This window comes from Bos indicus x Bos taurus, chromosome 9 (assembly GCF_003369695.1).
Source record: "Bos indicus x Bos taurus breed Angus x Brahman F1 hybrid chromosome 9, Bos_hybrid_MaternalHap_v2.0, whole genome shotgun sequence".
NCBI classification, from domain to species: domain Eukaryota; kingdom Metazoa; phylum Chordata; class Mammalia; order Artiodactyla; family Bovidae; genus Bos; species Bos indicus x Bos taurus.
Window position 1 is genome coordinate 103,690,449 of NC_040084.1, and position 24,699 is coordinate 103,715,147.

Consider the following 24,699-nt stretch of genomic DNA (forward strand, 5'->3'; position numbering starts at 1 on the left):
ATTCTCAGGAGAATCAGCTCATGGGGGACGTTTTCCTTACTGACGTTTTATAGACCACAGAGCAAAAGCGTCTATGTGTACAGCACGCTCTGTGCTTACGCTTGATTAACCCAAACTGCATTCTGGGGCCATTCTAACATTTGTGAGAGCTGTGGTCAGTCAGTCTGTCTACACTACCCAGAGGGGACAGGGCGTCCGGCTCAATGTCCCATGGCCCCAACCAACCACAGAGCTCAGGGACCAGAGGCATCTAGTGGGGGGCCTGAGGTCACTGGGACGAGGCGGCCCATGGAGGGGACCAGGACACCATGGGCCTGTGCCCCAGCCCTCACCCACTCCTGCCTGGCAGGGGCGGGAGGCGGAGTCAGGACCCAGAACTGGGTGCCTGGCTGCCCCCCGGCACTCTGCTCCTCCCTGGGGCTGTGTTTCCAGGGGCAAATTCAGCAGAGGCCAGCCAGCCTTCGGCCCCCTGCCTGTGGGCTCCAGCTGCCCGTAGCCTGGGGTGGGGGTGGGGTAACAACACAGCCGGAGGCTCAAGTCCAAGGTCAGGGCGCCGCTCCAGCTCTGCTGAGGCCACTTCCCGTCTGGCCGCCGGGGCGCTCACCGTGTGCTCACTGCCCTTCCGCCCCTCGTGTGCCTGGGGGCTCCCTTCCTCCTACGAGGCCACCCCCACGGGGGCGGACCCCACCCCGGGGCTCTTTCCAAATTCAGCCACAGCAGGGGCAGGACTTCACCACATGAACTTGGCGGGGTGCTCCCCCTATGCCTGCTTTCCGCTTTCCTTCTCCATCTCCCGACTCTGCGTCCACCCAGCCTGAGCTCGTACGGAAACGACTGCTGTGATCTGACCGTACCCCAGCCCGTGCCCACATGGTCAGAACTGAGAGGAACTTGGACCAGACTATGCGGGGCCCTGAGCTTCACCAAGAGCACCACCGGGCGCTGGAGCCCCCGTCTCACCGGGACAGCGGTGTGCCCTTTACCAGGCGATTCCAGCAACAGGTGAATGTGGGGGCCAAGCACACGAGCCAGGGTCCCTGCGGAGCCTGAGCAGGGTCCCTGCCAGGAACCACTGCCGGCTGAGAACCTATCCCTGCTCCACGTGGTGCCGTGAGTCCAGGCCACGAGGCTGCGCCAAGCTCACGGCCCCCTCCTGAACTCACGGCCCCCCTCCAGAGCTCACGGCCCCCTCCCAAGGTCACGGCCCCCCTCCCGAGGCCCTGGCTGGCTTCCATGTTCTCATCACATCAGCACAGGCTCATCTCAGACTCCAGCTGTCTCTTTCCCCAAAGAAAGTGGATTTTGTGATTTTAAACAATACAACGCGGGTGGGGTGGGGGGCCTTCCCTGGTGGTCCGGGGGCTATGCCTGCACTCTCAGTAGGAGGCCCTGGGTTCGATCCCTGTTCAGGGAACTAGATCCCACATGCTGCAACCAAAGATCTCCAGAGTCACAACCAAGACCAGCACAGCCTAAATACACAGATCTTCTAAAATGACACGGGGTGGGACTGCTTTCATCAACCTGATTAGAGAAGAAATGAGTGAAGTGGTTTCCGTGGAAAGGCTGGGTGCTGGCAGCCAGCACAGGAGTCCCCACCCATGACAAGGTCATGTGGGAGAGTTCTGGTGGGCAAGGCGAGCCAGAACTTGAGGGGTGCCCCTCTGGGCCTGCCTGAGCATCTACCCCAAAACCAGAGTCTGTCTGTTTTACTGCTTCATGACTTTCACCAACTCCTCTGACAGTCACGGGGGTCTATCCCTGACCACCTTTTCTCTGAAGGAAATCAACTTAGAGCTCTAGCTAATTAGCCTCCTGGGCATAATAGGAGTGTTTCAATCCAACCCCCTCAGATGGCTCTCTAACTTGCCTGACAGGTTTACCCGGACTCCTACAGCTACACATATGATTGTTTACAGTCTCCCAACCGCGAGAGGCATGGGAAGCTTAAGATATTCAAATAGTATAGAGCCTCTCGGGGAGTTAGAAATTGTCAGAATAGGACTAGTAGAAGATTTCACTGTTGAGCCGATGCTTGCTGCCAAGTTTCCACATCCCCTGATTGTATCCTTTGAAGTGTATTAATTAATATAGTTGGTACATAGAAAAAATAAGTAGTGGCCCTGGTGCTAACAACGTTAGACCCTTAAGGTAATAAATTCTTTCCTTTGTTGTATAAACCCACTGCACCTTTGCCCTATAGGAATGCAACTTTATCTAACACCTTCGGAGGATGGCGCCAAACTTTAAAATAATTACTCTTAGAGAAAATAAGTCTTATGGTTGACAAACCTTTGTCAGAGTCATAAAACATTAACAGGCCTTCTGGCCAGAAGATGATGTATATCACCTAAACCATACATATACGATAAGTTTGCAGAAAAGAAAGCCTGATTTTGATAAGGAACAAAGACTGCTGACTTTGCATGATTTCACACCCCCTATTATCCTCTATGTGCAACTTAGGGTATATAAGCCCCTGTTGAAAATAAAGCTACGGGCCTTGTTCACTGAAGCTTGGTCTCCCCATGTCGTTCTTTCTCTCACCTTCTGGCTGAATTCCCATCTGGAGCGTGGAGGCTCGCCAAGCCTACTAATTTTGCCTGGGCTTCTAAGATCTGACCGGGGAGGCCTTAGTGTCTCCTCTCCTTCAGAACAGGAGGACGCCTGCAGCCTACGTGGGTGGCGCAAACTCCTTGTCTTGGAGTTCTATTGGTTTTCCACGTAAACCAAGTTATGCAGCCTCTTTTCTCCACTGAATTTTCTCACTGAGCTATCCCTATCTAACCACTCTTTATATCTCTAATTAACACTTAAGCTATTGTCTCCTGATTGCCGACGCCGTCTCCCCTTCGAATTCCCCGGATCCACTGGGGCTGGGCCCCGGCAGCTGGGGAAGCCCTATCGGTCCATGGCTTGAATATTTTGTCAGTGGAAGCAGATTTCCATGACAGGGGCCAGAGAAACCTGAACAGGTGGGCGCTTCTGAACCTGCTGGGTGGGTGTTCCCTTTGCCAAGTGTCTTGACAGAGTTCTAACGCTAGCAACCTCTGCCTCCTGCAGCCGACGGTCACTCCCCCATGCATCGTGGGTAGGCCTCAGCTCGGGCGTTTCCAGGTGCCCTGCAGTGGCCTTGAATCTGCACTGAAATTCTGTGTTTAATACATTGCTGTGTCTAAGGCCACCTGGGTTTCACAATGTAACTTCAAATCCAAGGAAGGTGTGCTTGTCCTGCTGTGACACCCATCTGTCTGTCAAGTGACATAAAATCTGGATCAGCCCTAGAGCCTTCTCTGCATTCACACCCTGCAGAAGCCGCTGTGCTGGGTCAGTCCCGACCACGCCCCCGGCACCCAGGCCACGGGGCCTCGGCCCCAGCCTCACCCTCCTTCCAGTCCTTCTTCCTGAGTCAGCATGTTTCGTCCTTCAGTATTACGGTCAAGAGTTTGAACAACTCCACCAGCCGTCTCAAGGTCAAGTTGACTTTGATCTTGGCTGCAGTGTTCCTTGTGTTTACAGCCGTATTAACAATGTCCAGTGTGGTGGGGCAGACGGGCCTTCAGAGTTCCCACAGTCACATGGGGTGCGGAAATTACACAAAAACCCTGACACCCCGGCCCTGGAACCAGAGGTGCTTTGGAGATGGTGCTGTGACCCAGCCCCAGGGGTCCCAAGCGACTGGAGCCGAGAATCAAACGGAGGCCCACCCGCAGGGTCTTGGCCCCCTCCTGACAAATGCCCCGTCTTAGCCAGCTCAGGACTTAAAGCACTGAACACTGAACAGTGTACGAACTACCAAAATTGAATTCTCACGGTCTGGAGGCTGGAAGACCAAGGCCTGGTGACTGTAATAACCTGAACTGATGCTGACGGTCAGATCTGGGCCTGAGGATGTGAACTGTTCTAGACGGACAACTTAGCTCTTACTTCAAATAAAAATCTAAAAGAAAAACTTCACATTGGGGCAGAATTACTCTCATTCACAAGTCCCAAAATAAATTCATATTCATGAGCATGTGTCAAATTTATTTTAAAATTTCTCTTGAATTGGATTATATCAGAGACAATGGGATACCACACATATCTGGGATGAAAACAAAACAAAACAAAACTCAGTCTGCAAAACATAGCTACAAATCTCATACCAACAACAACTTAGAACATTAACAATCCTTTCTTAGAACTGATCTTGAAACCATATAAACAATTTTCAGATAGCAGTACCACTGCTATTTCCAGACTCTTGAACCATTAAGAAAAGGGATAAGCAACAAAATCCAGTGGATAAATGTATGAGATCATAATCACCTGAATGTTGTTCAAATTTGGCAGGAATTAACCTCTGAGTGTCTTTTTCCAGTAGTCATGTTGAGAGATGGACCATAAAGAAGGCTGAGCACTGAAAAATTGATGCTTTCAAACTGTGGTGCTGGAGAGGACTCTTGAGAGTCCCTTGGACTGCAATATCAAACAACTCCATCCTAAAGGAAATCAACCCTGAATATTCATTGGAAGGACTGATGCTGAAGTTGAAACTCCAATAGTTTGGCCACCTGATGAGAACTGACTCATCTGAGAAGACCCCGATGCTGGGAAAGAATGAAGGCAGGAGGAGAAGGGGAGGACAGAGGATGAGACGGTTGGATCGCATCACCAACTCGATGGACATGAGTTTGAGCAAACTCTGGGAGATAGTGAAGGACAGGGAGGCCTGGCCTGCTGCAGCCCATGGGGTTGCAGAGAGCTGGACACGACTGAGGACTGAACACCTCTGAATGTCAGGTCCTCCTTGCATGTGGAACATATGCTGAGCTGGACACGATTGAGGACTGAACACCTCTGAATGTCAGGTCCTCCTTGCATGTGGAACATATGCTGCATGAACCCTGGCACCTGCACTGGCCCCTCTGGAGCAAGGTGCCATCAGGGGCCGAAGAGAAAAGAGGTGGTAGGGTGGGTGCAGGGCCTCATGGAAAGCAGAGCTGCAGGAGGACAGTGCCTGACTGAGCTCCAGAGGATGCGTTTTAAAAGACATGCGAACATGAGATGAGTCCCTTTGAAGCCTGGTGGCAAAGTGCAACCCAGAATCAGGGAAAAGAAACACTCCTGATTCATCTGCAAGGACTGTAAAGTGGCCGTGAGAACACAGAGGGGGACACGAATGACTCTCTTGGTTGCCAGGGACAGAAGCCCAATTTGGACTAGCTTAACAGAAAGGCATTCTACTACATGTTACAGGATGTTTGATTTTGCCTGAAGCCGGGGTATTGATTCCTCCAGTGTGTGTTGCAAACCTGAGGGCAGTTAGTGTGAAGGTTGTAACGAGTCTGAGGTTTTCCCACAATGCATAAATATATATAGTCAAGCAGGCAAGAAAATAAGGGCAAAAATGAAAAAAAGACAGATAGTCAGGGTCGTAAGTTCATGAGGCACACTCTCTCAGCCTCAGGAAATTGCTGATTTCTGTTTTTAAAAGGTGAGGGACTTGGGCTTTAATAGTCATGTGGACGCAGAAGGCAGGGGCTTGGGGTCTCGGGAAGGGAGCTGGGACCGAGGACACTGTGTTTAAAGCTGAGTGAAATGTGGACCAGAAAGACCACCCGTATGCCCATGAAGACAAGCCTATCTCAGCTTGAGGTAAGGAAATCACCTCACAAATCCATAACCACAGGACTGCTCTTGCAGTTTTAGCTTATGCTACCTGACACAGGATGTCCAAGCGAAGATGCTTACAAAAAAAAAAAATGTGGTCTTGGCTGGAAGACCCAGAGCACCCCTCAGGGCAAACCAAGACCCTCTTGAACCATTCCTTTAACTAAAGTCATGCAAGACCCTCAAGGATAAACTCTGATCGTGGTCATCTTTGAAGATTTCCTGTCAAGTAGAATTGGTGGACACAATAACCATCAGAAATGGAATACAAAAACTTTAGACAATAGAGTCATATCATACACAGTCTTTAAGTCAATATGCTTAAAGTGACTGGAAACCTAGTAAGGGTATAAGGCACTGCAGTAAAGACTGTAAGGACTGAGAAGAACCAGAGTGAAAACGTCTTTCCCAAGCACAGGTCACAACACCCTTCTCCTATAACTTACTGTACTTACTTACAGTTTGCCCTTTCAAATTTAAATAGTTAAGTCATTAGATGTATGCATGTTTAAATAGAAAGAGCTTAATTTTTCTCAAAATAGCCAGTTTTTCCTTAAACATTGTACCAAATAATCTATCTTTTCCCCACAGTTCTGTGGAGTCATATTTAATATAAGTTCCCAAATATCTGTGAAATTTCTTATATATTCCTCTGGCTTTATTTCAGTTATTGAGCCAATAACACATTGTTTTCATTTTTATGGTTTTGAAGTATTTCTCATTATCTAATAGGGAAAATATGAAGCTGACTTAGCCTTTTCCCCCCCAATATATGTGTTTTGGAATAAGCTCATTGAGTGGTACTGGAATTTTGATTGAGACTGCAATAAATTGATAAATTAGTGAAGAATTGGCAACCTTATAATCTTAGGCTGTAACTTAAATTATGGAAGGATATAAAATGCTATTTAGATCTTCTATGCAGTTTGTTAGCATTTCTAAATTTTTTCCATGATCATTTTTTTTTCTGATTAAGCTCATAGATATTTTCAAGTGTTATCTGCTATAAAAAGGAAATCTTATTTATAAGTTTTGTTAGTTATTATTGGTGTATTGACCAATGTTACTAGTTATTACATTTAATAACCATGAAAACTCATATTAGTTCTAACAGCTTAATGATTCTACTGTATTAGTTGTTCCAGTTAAGTGAATGAAATAATCTGCAAATACAAGACTTCTGTCTTTCTTTCAAGCCCTTTCACTCTCATTTGCCTTTCCTTGTTTTATAAGCCACCATCTCCAATATTATGTTAAAAGTTGTTGGAGTAGTTGCTCTTGCCATGTGCTTCATCATCAAGAGAATGCTTGCAAAATCTGTCCCTTATGTTTAGTATTTGCTCTGAGTTTTGCCAAATAACCTATACCATTCTTACATTGCTAGAGTTCCTTTTAATCTTAAACAGCAGTGGATATAAATGTTCTTTCTGCATCTACTGAGACAAAATAATTTCTCTTATTCAAGTAGTGAATTAAGACCTTAGACCTTCTAATATGGAACCAATCTTGCATTTGGAGATAAATCTTAATCAAGATGTATTTTTAAGTTCAGAGTGGGATTCAGTGAGTCATGTTTTATTAAGGTTTCACATAGATTTATTCATAACTGAAATGGGTCCATAATCACTTTTTCTTTTATATTCAGCTGGGGATAAAATAATAAATATCATACTTTCATTGTGAAACAAGTGGAATTCTTATACATTCATAGCTGCAGGAAATGCCAAATTGCACAGTCATGTGGAAAATGGTTTGGCAGTTTCTTATAAAGGGTCACAATAAACTGTGGAAAATTCTGAAAGAGATGGGAATACCAGACCACCTGACCTGCCTCTTGAGAAACCTATATGCAGGTCAGGAAGCAACAGTTAGAACTGGACATGGAACAACAGACTGGTTCCAAATAGGAAAAGGAGGACGTCAAGGCTGTATATTGTCACCCTGCTTATTTAACTTATATGCAGAGTACATCATGAGAAACGCTGGGCTGGAGGAAGCACAAGCTGGAATCAAGATTGCCGGGAGAAATATCAATAACCTCAGATATGCAGATGACACCACCCTTATGGCAGAAAGTGAAGAGGAAGTCAAAAGCCTTTTGATGAAAGTGAAAGAGGAGAGTGAAAAAGTTGGCTTAAAGCTCAACATTCAGAAAAGTAAGATCATGGCATCTGGTCCCATCACTTCATGGGAAATAGATGGGGAAAGAGTGGAAACAGTGTCAGACTTTATTTTTTGGGGCTCCAAAATCACTGCAGTTGGTGATTACAGCCATGAAATTAAAAGACGCTTACTCCTTGGAAGAAAAGTTATGACCAACCTAGATAGCATATTCAAATGCAGAATCATTACTTTGCCAACAAAGATCTGTCTAGTCAGGGCTATGGTTTTTCCAGTGGTCGTGTATGGATATGAGAGTTGGACTGTGAAGAAAGCTGAGTGCCAAAGAATTGATGCTTTTGAACTGTGGTGTTGGAGAAGACTCTTGAGAGTCCCTTGGACTGCAAGGAGATCCAACTAGTCCATTCTAAAGATCAGCCCTGGGTGTTCTTTGGAAGGAATGATGCTAAAGCTGCAACTCCAGTACTTTGGCCGCCTCATGCGAAGAGTTGACTCATTGGAAAAGACTGATGCTGGCAGGGATTGGGGGCAGGAGGAAAAGGGGATGACAGAGGATGAGATGGCTGGATGGCATCACTGACTTGATAGGTGTGAGTTTGAGTGAACTCCGGGAGACGGTGATGGACAGGGAGGCCTGGCATGCTGCGGTTCATGGGGTCGCAAAGAATCGGACACGACTGAGCGACTGAACTGAACTGAAGAAAAATAAAAATATATGCTGGCCCAAAGAGCTGTTCATGAATGTTTCTGTAGCTATATTCATAATAGACTAAAACTCAGACAACCAGAATATCCACAACCGACGAATGCATATGCCAAGTGTGATAAGCATACAGTGGAGCCAACTACTGGCAGGTTTAACGATATGAAAAAGTCTCAAAAAGCATTAGGCTAAGTAGAAGAAGCCATACACTAAACACACATGGTACTCTTCAACTGATTTGACTTCCTGAAGAGACACGTAGGGAAGTGTCTGCGTGTCTAGATGTAGTGTCTATGTGTCCACACTGACTTCTGTGTCATCAGCGGCCAGGATGGGAAGGGGGCGCTGACTGCCAAGGGGCTCAGGAGACCTTGAGTGAGAGGAATGTCATTCAACACCGTGTGCTGGGATTTGGGGAGTGAGAGATCCTCTAGGTATTTTAATGCCTGAAACATTAAAAGAGACATATCACACCCTTATGTGCATACAGGGGAGCAAGCCTGCAAAATGGTAACTAACAACCAGCTGTGAAAAAAGCAGGGGTGTCATTCCAGCGGTAACTGAAGAGCACAGGAGAAACAGGCCAGGGCTCTAGTCTCCAAGGGCAGACGTGCGCTCACACTCGGCACACGTGTAACTGTGACTCTTTCTCATGGTGCAGCTGCTGAAGTGCTCAGTGTTTCTGCTCACTACTTTCCCCACGATCATGACCCTCTCATAGCCTCCATGTGCCTCAATATCCCCCGAGGAGACAAGCTTTTCAATGGTTCCTTTTTGTCACTGTTCCCACAAACTCTGAGACTCGTTTCTTCATTCCTTGAGAACCGTCTTCTACGTTTGTGAAAAGCGGGGCAAATCACGCTGCCCTGACTACATTTTATTGTGTAAACAGTTATGAAAATAGTTGCTTTTCCCTAGATTCACGCTTCTCTAGAAGCTTCACACTCTCCCTGTTCCCACACGAAGCACACGGCCCGTGGAGGTAGAAGGCGGCAGAGTTTGGGTCTGGGTGCAAGCTGGGTCCGGCGGTGGGGCATGACCCTGGCGCTGTGCCCTCCTAGTGAGGCCGCACAAGCTCGCCTGCCTCGGCATTCCTGTGCAGGCAACAGGGTCATGCGTGATAAGTCACTCAGCTGAGTCCAGCTCTATGCAACCCTATGGACTGTAGCCTACTAGGCTCCTCTGTCCATGGGATGCTCCAGGTAGGAATTCTGGAGCAGACTGCCGTGCCCTGCTCCAGGGGATCATCCCGACCCAGGGATCGAACCCACATCTCTTAGGTCTCCTGCATTGGCAGGCGGGTTCTCTACCATGAGTGCCACCTGGGAAGCCCAACAGGGACAAGGTTATAGAATCCTGTCCGCCCTGACTGTTCTATCCATCACTGGGGATGAGAACAGCGTCCACGTTGGAGATGCTGAGAACTAGGTATGGCGAATTCTCTTGCTTTAGAATCTAAGTATCACCTCCTCTGGGACAACCAAGACTGTCTCCTACACTTTGGTTCGAATGTGAGAGCTGCTGTGTATATACTGAGCTCCATGTGCAAACTGAAGGGAAGCATTTCAGAGAGAGGGGCACCAGCCTGCAAGCAGCAGGCGAGGCCTGGTCGGACGTTCATACTCAGTCCTCTGCTGACCCGTCAGAAGTCGGATGGGCCCTTCTGGCCTTCAGCTGCTGTGAGAGCTCTGATTACAGGGCCGACTTGCTTGCTGGGGGGCTGAACCCTGTGAGTGAGGTCCTCGGTTGAACCCGGTTGACCTCGGTTGACTGGAACTAGGAGAAAGTGATTAATGAGAATAACCAAACACAAGGCATAACCATCATGCCAATAAAATCCACGTTTCCAGCGTTCTTTTTCCTGCATGGACCCAGCCTAAGACACCACCTCTTCGTGGTCTGCCTGTGTGGCTATCTGCAAACCATCCTTTCACTGGATGTCTTTCCCAAACATAAATAAATCCCCAAACTCAGAGCATCCTTGCAAAAAGAGAAAAAAGAAAAATCATCGCATTTATTCTGAGCAACGAGCATGAGTAAATCTCCCATTCAATCATGCTTCATAGGTTGGAGTTTTAAGGACAATTAATGAAAACACCACAAAAGAAGCATGTTTAGTCTAATTTGCTTAAAACTCTTAGATATGAAAATGGTTCTGACAGCCGAACCCTTTCACTTCCAGAGGCCCAAGGTCTGAGCTCTTCAGAAAACCCGGCTCCACCTCCCAGCTGGAAGTGATGGGCCCACAGGAACGCCGAAGGGGAGATCCACCTTCCACGCCCTGTGACGCGGGCAGGGGTGGGGGCGTGTGGCTCATTACCCACACCTGGTAGCACAGACGCCAGGGGAGAGGCCCCAGCTTGTCGCTGGCGTGAGGAGAGGAAGGCGTATCACACTTCAGTCGTGGGCCCTGGGTCCCAGCCCAACTGAAGCCCGGATGTGTCCGCGCCAGGATGAATCAGCCGCCAGGCCCTCCAGCACGGCCACTGTTTGTCTTGGGCTGAAGGGAGCCAGGAGGTGCTTGCTTATATGCTCTGGGAGACCTTGTGGTAGACGAGGGGGCAGGTCTGAAATCTCCACAAAAAATTTAGTGTTCAGCCCCATCCGTCAAAAGAAGAAATTTAAAAATGACAACAGAGTTTCAGATGTTCTCTGAAGCAGAATTTTAAAATTATAGTCAGTGATGTGCTGTCCAATTACTCCAAATATGACAGCTTACAAGGAGAAAGGAGCAGTGCGCGGATGGTCCACTCACAGTCGATGAACGGCCTCTCCTTAGGGGGCAGTGTCCTGCATCGGCTTTGCTCTTTTCTAATCCATTATTAGAACCCCCTCATCCTATGACACTTCTGGACTTTCTCGGGTAGCCAGAATAGAGCCAAAAGGAGACCTCTCCAGCTCTCTTCCCCTTTTCTAACCTTGTACAAAACGTTACAGGCTAATGTACAACAAAATGGTAAGACCACGGAGGAAGCAACCTAAATGTCCATGGGCAGAGGAATGTGGCAGGTGTATACGACGGAACAGTACTCAGCCACAGTGAAGAGGGGAACGACGCCATCCGCAGCGACGTGAATGGACCTAGAATGTTCACTTCACACTAAGGGAAGTAAGCCAGCCAGCCAGACGAATACCACATAGTATCACTCAGACTTGCGCTCTAACAGGTGCAGACTGACGTCTGTGAGACTTCCCTTGTAGCTCAGGCAGTAAAGAATCTGCCTGCAATGCAGGAGACCCGGGTTCAATCCCTGGGTTGGGCAGACCCCCTGGAGAATGGAATGGTGACCCACTCCAGTACTCTTGCCTGGAGAATCCCATGGACAGAGGAGCCTAGCGGGCTGCAGTCCATGGGGTTGCAAGAGTCAGACATGACTGAAGTGACTTAGCATGCATAAAGGAGACACAAGGAGACACGGGTTTGATCCCTGGTTTAGGAAGATCCCCTGGAGAAGAAAATGTCAACACACCCCAGAATTCTTGCCTGGGAAATCCCATGGACAGAGGAGCCTGGCAGGCTACAGTCCAGGGGTTTGCAAGAGTTGGACATGACTGAGCGACTACACCACCACCACCGTTTGTGACACACGAGACACACACATGCAGAGGCACTAACAGCAGCTGCTTTCCCGCCAGTCCTCACCCTCCCCACTCCCCGCCTTCTGCAGTAAGGACTCCAGCAAACTGGCCTGGTTTTGGAGCTGAAGGGACATCACTGTCCGGACACTGTGAACTCCTGCACAGAAGACACTTTTATGCCCATATTGTTTTTTGCGTTTCCCAAAGTCAAACCCTCCACAAATCCCCTGCCTCTGCTTCTGTTTATATATCATCCTTCAGTTGGGCCACAGGATTTGGGAGGTGAAGGAAACCTTAAAAACACAAACTAGATTTTCCTCCAAGTCCCGACACTAACACGAGGCATCTCCACCCGCTGTGAAGTCGCAGAGCTGGCCAGGGAAGGGTCCCTGCCTCACGGGCCGGCCAACTCCCCCAGGCCTCCGCAGGTGCTGCTGTGAACCCCAGGACCCTAACCAGCTGGGGGGCTGCAGCCCCAGCCGAATCCTTCGGCAGCAGCTCCACACAGAAGCTGTGCCTTCACAGCAGCAGGAAGTGCAAGGATTTCATTTGGATTAAAGGCCTCAGACAGGCTCACATTTGAAAGTGCTGGCTTCAGGCCCTCTCGGCAGAGAAGGGCTTGAGAGGGCACCGACAACCCTCGCTGCTGCCCAGATGGCCACCCCTGTGTGTCACAGGTTTCAGGAAAGCAGCTCCCCCGACGGAGCATCGCCCTCCACAGTGAGTGACCAGCCTCTCCTGCGGGCGCGGCGCCCCGGTCAGATCGCGGCTGCCGCAGCCGCCATCCTGATCGTCCAGGCCCCACGCAGGGCCCCTGGCTCCCGTCACACTCCTGGTCGAGGAGCCCAGGGTTCCCAGGGTGGGTCTGGGCGGCGGTTTCTGAACTCTCTGCTGGCAGCCCACGGTGAGCCAGGGCCCAGCTCTCTGAAGGCTTGCATGCTGTCATCCCATTACTTCTCCAGCCCCTCTAATCCAGGATAAACATTCCCATGTCCTTCCAGTTTGCCGAGGCCCACATGTGGAAATGTTTTGTGGGCGTCCTCCGGCTTCTCCCGGTGAGCGTCCCTGTAACTCGGCCCCAGCCACGCGCACTGGGGAGGGCTCTGGCCCCGGGGGGCTCTGTGGCCAGGTCTGCCTGGGGTGGCCTCACCCAGACGGCGTGGTGCCAAACTGGGGGCCCAGGGACAAGTGCGTCCTGGACCGGCCCCTTGGCGGCCTTCCGAGACCAGCCTGGGGCAGGGTCCACGAGCATGGGGCAGTCCCCACAAAATCCTTGCACTTCCTGCTGCTGTGAAGGCACAGCTTCTGTGTGGAGCTGCTGCTGAAGGATTCGGCTGGGGCTGCAGCCTCCCAGCTGGTTAGGGTCCCGGGGTTCACAGCAGCACCTGTGGGGGTCTGGGGGAGTTGGCCGGCCTGTGAGGCAGGGACCCCTTCCCTGGCCAGCTCTGTGACTTCACAGCGGGTGGAGGTACCTCGTGTTAGTGTCGGGACTTGGAGCGTGGGGACAGTTGGTGGTGGGATGTCCCCAGCCCAGGTGTCCCGGTGAGGACGGGACTCCAGCGGTCTTGCCCTCACACCCAAAGCACCCTGGCATGGTTATTAGACCGAGTCTGATCCAGGAGCTGGGGGCTCCAGCGGGCCAGTGACAGCCTCCCCATGATGGGCCAGGGACCTGCAGCTTTCCACCCGGGAGGCCCACAGGGAGGGGGCCTATTAACAGGTGGGTTTGGCTCCAAGACACTTTAGGGTCTGCAGGGCGAGGCCAAGAGGGACGGACCCTGCTGCTCAGGGTTGGCATGCAGGTGAGGGTGTGGGGGTTGATTGGGGGGTCCAGGGTGTAGACAAGATTAGGGTGCCAAAGCGGGTCTGGGTGCAGAGGACCTGGATGTTGGGGGGGTTGGGTGTGGGGGGGATGGGAGGGTTGTGGGGAGGAGGGGTGTGGGTGGTGTCTGGTTGGGTGGGGGTGGGAGGGGTCTGAGTCGGGGGTGGAGGCTGCTCTGACTCTCATGACGCAGGGTTCAGGGTGCTTCCTGCTTGGAAGGAAAGGGTCCAGAAGTGTCCGGAGCCCATCCGCGCGGGTGTGAGCCGGCGGCTCAGCAGCTCGTGCAGACCCCGGCCCAGGCGCCCACCCCATGCCCCACACTTGCAGACGTGGCTGCGCTGCGCCCCAGCCTCCCACGCAGACGCACAGACTTGCTTCAAGACCCTGTGGTGCCGCACTATCCGATGTCTCCAGAGAAGCAGAGCTCTCACGGGCCGGAAATCTCCAGAGAGAGGAGCGTGGTGACCCTGACCCGCCTAGACTTCACCTATGTCAATGACAGGGTCCAAGTTCAGAAGTGGACCTTCCAAGTGGATGATCAACTTTATGGGCTGTTGCAAACGATCCCTACCATCAGTGGCCACACACACAGAGAACGTGCTGCTGCATAAAAATGCTGGACTGAGATAATCACTCACATATTTTAACAAGTAGAGAATCTTCTGTCACAGAACCCAAGAATTCTGTTTTTGTTTTTAAAGAGAAAAAACTTACTGAACCAGATTCACTGGTAGGAGGTCCTGCTCCACAGTCCTGCACTCAGGTCCCAGCAAACGTGGAAAGAGGAGATTGCAAAAACCAAATTCAGGGACAGAGCAGTGGAGAGAGGGCAAAGGAAAGACTGACCATGCTTCTCAACCAAAAACAAGTCTGTAAATTAAAATTATAAACACACTTAAATTGAACCCTAAGGCAGAGAGTTGAATAACAGCTGGAAGATAAATGCATTCCAGATCAATTTGAAATAAATAAATAATAATGATAATTTAAAATATGTACGCTTATAATCCACAAAGAGATGACTGGACAATAGCAAAATGAAAAGCAAGAAGCCATTTTACAAATTGCAATGAAATATAAGAAGGTAGATATGCTAAAGAACATACTGCAAATTTAAAAATACTAGAAAAAAATGCAGAATACTGCCTGCTGAGACAAAACATTTGAAAGAAGTTCATTAGAATATAATATTAAAGAACCATCCAAATTTCAGCTTAGAGAGACCAACTGATTTAAAAATATAAAAGATCAGTTAAGGGACATGGATGATACTTTAAGAGTTTCAAAAACATATGCTGATGTATGGCAGAAATCAACATTACGGTGTAAAGCAATTCTCCTTCAATTAAAAATAAATAAATTTAAAAAAATATGTCTGAGAGAATCCAGAGCAAACAATAAAGGCAATTTGAGAGAAACAATACTTCAGAGGTAAAGGGTGGCAAATTCCTTATCAGCAGCATTAGATATCAGGAAGCAATAATATATTCAAAGTGCTAATAATAAAATTAATATGTTAATACTATATCTAAAAATGTATATCAAGCTAACCTATCATTTAAGAGTGATGGCAAAAATGAAGACATTTTCAGATACACAAAGACCAAGAGATATTATCGCTTTCAATACCTCACTGGAAAACATGTTATTATGAAAAACAGCCTTTCAGCAAGAGAATGTAACCCAGAGGAAGAAACAAGGTACAAGAAACAGACACAGAAAGTGATCAAGCTCCAGACGGTAAACACAGCTCATCACACGACATCAGCTCTTGGAGTCTTCCTTCTTGTCCATGTACATACGGAGACGTGGAGTAGCCCCAGAGTTTTCATTAAACTGTATAACCAAGTATATAAATGACAATGTTAAGGGTAATCGTTAAAATAGGAACTACATTCTTCAGATTCCAACCAACACTGAGAAAAATATTTAAAAATCAAACTTGCAGAGGCAGAATGGGAAACCAAAGAATCAAAGTCCAATATGAAAAACAGCAAAATTCACTTGTAAACGTTTTCTATCAGTCGTCCACAGTATCATGAATGTAAATTCTCCAGTTGAAAGGCAGTAACTATGAACTTAAGAAACGCAGCTAGAGAGACTGAAACAGGCAGGTGAGAAAGTTACGCCACATGTATATTAACGGGTGTGAGGTTTGTTTAGTGATGTTGATGTAAAAGAAAGTTAATTTAACTCCAAAAACATAAGTGGGGAATACAATTGAATGAAAAATAACAACACAAAGTAAAATCCTTGGGAAGATCAGAAGCTCTACACACAAACTGCATCAGATGCCTGACGCGGAAGCTGGAAGGGCTGCAAGGAGACACTGCAGCAGCAGGTTTAACTCACTCCCATCATCAACCCACAGATCAAAGGCCGGTATATGTTAAGTTTTAGAAGATCTGAAAAGAAGCATCAAATTTGATGCAAAAGATATGACATAGTAGACATTAAGCATAATCCTGTACATATAATTCATGCATATCTTTTCCAGAAACACATGGACACCTTATGATAATTGATTGGAAAGCAGGTTACTGTGCCAGGGGCTAGGTCAATATCATACAAATCATAACCTTTGTAAATGATTCATCAGAAATCACATTTGTAAACATTTAAAAAATGCATTCCTAAGTAATTCATTGACTACAAAGGAATTTGTTATAGAAATTTTTTAAATAATTAAAAATTAAATAAAGGAAGTACTTCAGGCCAAAACTGAAACAAAACCGATGTTGGAGAGAAATCTGTAGCTTTAAATGCGAATGTTAAGAGAAAAAAGTCTGAAATAAATAAGTGAAAGATTCGACACTATAAGCAATAAGCTTAGCAAAGTACAAATGAATGATACTAAACGTAGAAGGAAAGGGAAAAAGACAAGAGCAGAAAGTAGAGAGCAGGTTAAGAGACCCGAGTGAGGCCGAAGGCTGCTCCGCTGAGACGACTGCTCCAGTGCCCTCGCCTGCAGCAGCCCCACCTCGACGAGCGAGGAGAGAGGCAGCCATCCCTGAGACAGCAGCAAGCACCCGCGGCCAGCGCAGGAGGACTCGTCCCTCTGCCTCACGGCAGCTCTGTGAACTCTCTCTCTGCGAAGCCCCACACTCAACCCGAACTCAACACACCTCCTCTCCCACCAACCCTGAGAGAGTAACCCCCACCCGTCTGCTCTCGAGTATGCCTGTGGCGCACAGCATGCGGCTCCTGTGCCTTTAAAAGGAAAGCTTGCTAACACGTGAGGCAAAATTCCAGTTTAAAATGGTTAACAGGTTAAAAGTTCAGATATGGAGGTACTGGCAGGAAGTGTACTGACATGTAGATTTATTTTGAAATGCATCAAAAATCAGATGAGTGGATAAACAGAAAGATAAACGGAGAGTTATGTGATGAAGCAAATATGGTAAAATATCAATCACAGAATCTAAATAGTGGGAATTCAACTGCTTCCTGCAAACTCTCTCAACTTTGATTATATTAGAATAGGCTCATAATAATGCTGGACAGCATAGCAGCCTCTGTCTTCAATGAAGGTATCTGGTTACCCACTCTTAACATCCTCTCAAAGCTTTGATGAAAATCAATTATTTTAGGCTTAGGGTTTCCATAAAAGAAATGAAAACTTTATCTTCTACTTTCTGTGTAATTTGCCACAGATCCTCAGATGAGGTCTGTCAACACAGACAGTATTCCTTGGCTGTCATTCATCACAACAGGGCCACCTGGGGTTCCATGTGACAATGACCAGATTGGCCCTTGGCAACAAATAGCGATTATATAAAAACGTATCAACGTTAACTTTGTGAGTCAAGTTACTGTGGGGTCTTCTTCGGGTCCTGATGAGCTCTAGTTAGTTAAAAACCGAGTCAGGATCTAGCACCATTCATGGGGTCTCTCTGGAGGCAGGAGGAAGTTAACGTTGAGTGACCTCTCAGTGAACCCACGGCCCCCCTGGATGAAACCACCAACCTGGACGCTGGAGCAGCAGCAGTGAGAGCCTTTCCCAGAGATGGGCACACACATTGCCCCCCGCAGGATGGGGCCCCCTGCTCAGTTCAGTTCACTTCAGTTGCTCAGTTGTGTTTGACTCTTTGTGACCCCATGGACTACGGCACTCCAGGCTTCCCTGTCCATCACCAACTCCCTGGAGCTTGCTCAAACTCACGTCCATCCATTTAAAGATGTCATCCAACCGTCTCATCCTGTCAACCCCTTCCCTCACCTTCGATCTTTCCCAGCATCAGGGTCTTTAGATGGGTTGGCTTTCGCATCATGTGGCCAAAGTATTGAAGCTTCAGCATCAATCAATATTCAGAACTGATTTCCTTTGGGACTGACTGCTTTGATTTGCCTGCAGTCCAAGGGACTCTCAAGAGTCTTCTCCAACACCACAGTTCAAAAGCATCAATTCTTCGGCTCTCAGCCTTCTTTATGGTTCAACTCTCACATCCATACATGACTATGGGAAGAACCATAGCCTTGACTAGACGGACCTTTGTCAGCAAAGTAATGGCTCTGTTTTTTAATATGCTTTCTAGGTTGGTCATAGCTTTTCTTTCAAGGAACAAGCATCTTTTAATTTCACACTGCACTCACCATCTGCAGTGATTTTGGAACCCCCAAAATAGTCTCTCACTGTTTCCATTGTTTCCCCATCTATTTGTCATGAAGTGATGGGACCGGATGCCATCTTAGTTTTTTGAATGTTGAGTTTTAAGCCAGCTTTTTCACTCTCCTCTTTCACTTTCAAGAGGCTAGTTCCTCTTCACTTTCTGCCTTAAGGGTGGCGTCATCTGCATATCTGAGGTTATTGATATTTCTCTCAGCAATCTTGTTTACAGCTGTGCTTCATCCAACCCAGCATTTCACATGATGTACTTACACTGCATAAAAGTTAAATAAGCAGGGTCACAATATACAGCCTTGAATTACTCCTTTCCCAATGTGGAACCAGTTCATTGTTCCATGTCTGGTTCTAACTATTGCTTCTTGACCTGCATACAGATTTCTCAGGAGGCAGGTAAGGTGGTCTGGTATTCCCATCTCTTGAAGAATTTTCCAGTTTGTTGTGACCCACATAGTCAAAGGCTTTAAGATAGTCAATGAATCAGAGACAGATTTTTTTTTTTTTTTTGGAACTCTCTTGATTTTTCTATGATCCAACGGATGTTTGCAATTTGATCTCTGGTTCCTCTGCCTTTTCTAAATCCAGCTTGAACATCTGGAAGTTCTTGGTTCATGTACTGTTGAAACCTAGCTTGGAGAATTTTGAGCGTTACTTTGCTAGCATGAGAGATGAGTGCAATTGTGTGGTAGTTTGAACATTGTTTGGCATTGCATTTCTTTGGGATTGGAATGACCCGACCTTTTCCAATTCTGTGGCCACTGCTGAGTTTTCCAAATTTGCTGGCATACTGAGTGCAGCACTTTCATAATATCATCTTATAGGATTTGAAATAGTTCAACTGGATTTCCATCACCTCCACTAGCTTTGTTCGTAGTGATATTTCATAAGGCCCACTTGACCTTGCATTCCAGGATGTCTGGCTCTAGGTGAGTGATCACACCATCGTGATTATCTGGGTCGTGAAGCTCTTTTTGTACAGTTCTTCTGTGTACAGAAGAACTTAGGTCCATACCATTTCTGTCCTTTATTGTCCCCATCTTTGCATGAAATGTTGCCTTGGTATTCTAATTTTTTTTGAAGAGATCTCTAGTCTTTCCCATTTTATTGTTTTCCTCTATTTCTTTGCATTGATCACTGAGGAAGGTTTTCGTATTTCTCCTTGCTATTCTTTGAAAATCTGCATTCATATGGGTATATCTTTCCTCTCTTCCTTTGCCTTTTGCTTCTCTTCTATCCTCAGCTATTTGTAAGGCCTTCTTAGACAACCATTTTGATTTTTTGAATTTCTTCTTCTTGGGGATGGTCTTGATCACTGCCTCCTGTACGCATCTCCATCCATAGTTTTTCAGGCACTCTATCAAATCTAATCCTTTGAATCTCTTTGTCACTTCTACTGTATAATCGTACAGGATTTGATTTAGGTCACACCTGAATGGTCTAGCGGTTTTCCTTACTTTCTTCAACTTAAGTCTGAATTTGGCAATAAGGGGTTCATGATCTGAGCCACAGTCAGCTCCTGGTCTTGTTTTTGCCGTCTATATAGAGCTTCTTCATCTTTGGCTGAAAAGAATATAATCAACCTGATTTTGGTGTTGACCATCTGGTGATGTCCGTGTAGTCTTCTCTAGTGTTGATGGAAGAAGGTGTTTGCTTTGACCAGTGCATTCTCTTGGCAAAATTCTGTTAGGTTTTTCCCTGCTTCATTCTGCACTCCAAGGCCAAATTTGACTGTTACTCCAGGTATCTGACTTCCTTTTTGCATTCCAGTTCCCTATAATAGAGAAGGAAATGGCAACCCACTCCAGTACTCTTGCCTGGAAAATCCCATGGACGGAGGAGCCTGGTAGGCTACAGTCTATTGGGTCGCAAAGAGTCGGACACGACTGAGTGACTTCACTCACTCCCTATAATATAGAGGACATCTTTTTTGGGTGTTAATTCTAGAAGGTCTTGTAGGTCTTCATAGAACTGTTCAGCTCCAGCTTCTTCAGTGTCAGTGGCTGGGACATAGACTTGGATCACCATGATACTGAGTGGTTTGCCCTGGAAATGATCAGAGATCATTCTGTCATTTTTGAGATTGCACCCAAGTACTGCATTTCAGACTCTTCTGTTGACTATTAGGGCGTCTCCATTTCTTCTAAGGGATTCTTACCCAGAGTAGTAGATGTAATGGTCACGAATTAAATTCACTCATTCCAGTCCATTTTAGTTCGCTGATTTCTAAAATGTTGATGTTCACCATTGCCGTCTCCTGATGGCAATTTACCTTGATTCATGGACCTAACTTCCCAGGTTCGTGTGCAACATTGTTCTTTACAGCATCGGACTTCACGTCCATCACCAGTCACATTCACAACATGTGTGGTTTTCGCTTTGGCTCAGCCTCTTCATTCTTTCTGGAGCTATTTCTCCACTCTTCTCCAGTGGCATATTGGGCACTTACCGACCTGAGGAGTCCATCTTTCCATATCATTTTTTTTTTTTTTTTTGCCTTTTCATACTGTTCATGGGGTTCTCAAGGCAATAATACTGAAGTGGTTTGCCATTCCCTTCTCCAGTGGACCACATTTTGTCAGAAGACTCCACCACGATCCGTCCTTCTTGGGTGGCCCTACACAGCATGGCTCATAGTTTAATTGAGTTAGACAAGGCTGTGGTCCATGTGATCAGTTTGGTTAGTTTTCTGTAATTGTGGTTTTCATTCCATCTGCCCTCTGATGGATAAGCATAAGAGGTTTGTGGAAGCTTCCTGATGGAAGGGATTACCTGTGGGGGAAACTGGGTCTTGCTCTGATGGGCAGTAAATGGTAGATGGTAATCCAATTTCTGTTGATGGGTGCTCCCTCCCTGTAGTTTGGCCTGAGGCCAGACTATGATAGGGCTAATAAGCCCTCCTTACTTTAACGGCAGCACCTCCCAGGACTGTTTTCAGTGCCCCTGACACTGCAGCAGGCCACTGTCCACCCACACCTCTGCCAGAGACTCCTGGACACCCACAGCAAGTCTGGCTCAGTCTCCTGTGGGGTCACTGCTCCTTTCTCCTGGGTCCTCGCATGCACAAGGTCTTGTTTGTGCCCTCCAAGAGTCTGCTTCCCCAGTCCTGTGGAGGTTCGGTAATCAAATCCCACTGGCCTTCAAAGTCAAATTCCCTGGGGGTTGTCAGTCCCTTTGCCATATCCCCAGGTTTGGAAATCTGTTATGGGTCCTAGAATTTTCACAACAGTGCAAGGATTTCTTTGGTGTGGTTGTTCTCCAGTTCATGGGTCATCTGCTCGGTGGCTCTGTGGTGGGCTAATGGCGACCTCCTCCAAGAGGACTGATGCCACAAGCCTGCCTCCCAGGTCTGCTGCAGCCAGAGTCCCTGTCCCCACGGCACCACTGCTGGCCCATGCCTCCGCAGGAGACACTCAAAGGCAGGTTGGGCTCAGTCTTCTTTGAGCCCTCCAAGCATCTCTGGTGGGTATGAGGTTTGATTCCAAATGTGATTTTGCCCATCCTACCATCTTGCTAGGGTCTCTCCTTTGGCCTTGGATGTGGGATATCTTTTTCTGGTGGGATCCCACATTCTCGTGTTTATGGTTGTTCAGACCCCCTTCTGGACGCAGGCAAACAGGACTTGGACCATCTGAGTGACTGACAGGTTGTTGGCAGAACTGAGACTCAACCCCAAGTGGACAGCCAGTGTGCCCCGGACCGGACGCCATGACCACTGCTTGTGAGCTTGTTTGAAAGGCAGGTCTCTGGCCCACCCAGAGCCACTGAATTAGAGCTGCCTCTTCCAGATCCCAGGTGCTTGCAAGGCGCTGAACTCTGAGAAGTGCTGGCAGACCCAGTCCCTTAACCACGCCACCAGGAACAGTGTGTGGGCAGAACCAGCTGGCAAAGCTGACTCAATAGGAGTGCAGGCCTGCCCCCAGGAGTCTGGATTCAGTAGGACTGAGTGGGAGGGGTGGGAAGGAGGAGGCTGCATCCAATAAGTTCCCTCCCATGGGAATAGCATGCCAGTCCAAGGGCCACACCTGGAGAACCGCTGCTCTGTGGCACTGCCTCCCAACATGGCCTCGGGTGCCGCGCCTGTGTCAGACCCAGTGCTACTAACAGCTTCCCAGCTGTTAAACTGACAGGCGATGCTTCCAGAAATTAACTCCATGGTGCACATTTGCACTTGTATAACACTATCCTGTTTTCAGTGGAATTGCAATTTCTCTGCAAATGTGCGGTATTTCATCTGACCTAAAAGTTGAAATGCTACAACTTTACAAGCTGAACCTGGGGGACGTCCAAGCACTAATTTTTCCATTTTAATCAGAACTCCTTTGCTTGGAGAAGACTGGCACACGTCGGGACATGGGTGATCTCCAGGGAGATGACTGTCAGCATGCATGTGATAATCCTCGTGTGGTCACACCCTCTGCTCTACACAACACTGAGCAACTGCAAATCCCAACCATTCACATGCTGACAGGACCTGAACTAAGTGATCAGAAAAGAAGTCCAGGGGCCTTGTTGGTGCCTTGTTGTTGTTCAGTGCTCAGTCATGTCTGACTCTCTGCCACCCCACCCACAGAATGCAGTACCCCAGGCTTCCCTGTCCTTCACCATCTCCTGGAGCTTGCTCAAACTCATGTCCATTGAGTCAGAGATGCCATCCAACCATCTCATCTTCTGTCGTCCCCTTCTCCTCCTGCCCTCAGTCTTTCCCAGCATCAAGGTCTTTTCAAATGAGTCAGCTCTTCGCATAAGGTAGCCAAAGTATTGGAGTTTCAGCTTCAGCATCAGTCCTTCCAATGAATATTCAGGACTGATTTCCTTTAGGTTTGACTGGTTTGATCTCCTTGCAGTCCAAGGGACTCTCAAGAGTCTTCTCCAACACCACAGTTCAAAACATCAATTCTTCAGTGCTCAGCTTTCTTTATAGTCCAACTCTTACATCCATACACGTCTACTGGAAAAAACCACAGCTTTGACTAGATGGACCTTTGTTGGCAAAGTAATGTCTCTGATTTTTAATATACTGTCTAGGTTTGTCATAGCTTTTCTTCCAAGGAGCAAGCGTCTTTTAACTTGGTACCTATCTTAATGGAATTTTAATTTGGAATTAAATGAAATTTTAATTTGGTGCATGTCTTAATGGAAAAGAATAAGTAACTTTTCCAAGTATCTGAATTTACCATCTCTAACTCCTGCCTTCCCTTGTAATTGCAGAAGCCCAAAGACGACAAAACGCTGTGCCATATGAAGAGCAAGCCTGCCTGAATGAAGGAGAGATGCAGTGATTCCAAGAAGTGAAAGAAGCGATAGGACCAGTGAATTTGCAGAATCATGTTCACAGGACAAGAATGCAGCTGGTACAGGTAAAGATAGGCAAAGTAGGTAAAAATACAGTTATCACGGGCTAGCTGTACACCTACAGTTACCATTTTCAAAAAGTACACCTCTTTCAGACTAAAGAATCTGTCTGCAATGTGGGAGACCTGGGTTCAGTCCCTGGGTTAGGAAGATCCCCTGGAGAAGGGAAAGGGTACCCACTCCAGTATTCTGGCCTAGAGAATTCCACAGACTATACAGTCCATGGGGTCGCAAAGAGCTGGACACGACTAAGCGACTTTCACTTCACTTCACACTAAATCTTGTGGCACCTGCGTCACTTTATTGCTCAGAAGTGGGCTGAATACCATGGGCCAGGCGCGTTCCTTCTAAGGGGACACACCAGGAGAGAGCCAGACGCTGGCACACGTGGGATGGCGGGAGGGGGCAGCCGCTAACAAACCGAGTTACTGAGGCCATGGTTGACTGCAGCAGCTGCAGAAACGGGCTCGCAGCAAACAAGCTCGCAGAAGACTGTTTAGTTCGACTCGAGGGTGTTTATAGGTGAGGACGCTGTGGCCACATCGGCAGGTCACTGACAACAAGGAGACCTTTTCCTCGACTCCTGAAGCATGCACAAGCACCACTGATAATATCTGCTCAAATGTTGTTAAGAGTCAGTAATTCAAAGTGACCCAAGAATTAGTGATTCAGAGTGACTGAAGGGTCAGTCAGTAGTCGTCCTGGAACAGTCACAAGTAAGACTATTCCAAAAGAAGTTGAGAAAACACGGATCTGGGACGACCCGAAGTGGAATCCACGAAGTCGTGTCACAGCTGATGGTGGTGAAACGTGTGGCGGGAAAGACAACACCTCTGAGAACGTGCG

At 47.6% G+C, this 24,699-nt stretch overlaps 1 protein-coding gene across 18 annotated transcripts in view; it reads right to left on the reverse strand.

Moving 5' to 3' along the window:
• The window catches only part of WDR27 (WD repeat domain 27), a 171,957-nt gene that overhangs the window by 26,781 nt on the left and 120,477 nt on the right, over nucleotides 1-24,699 (reverse strand). The window lies entirely within an intron of this gene.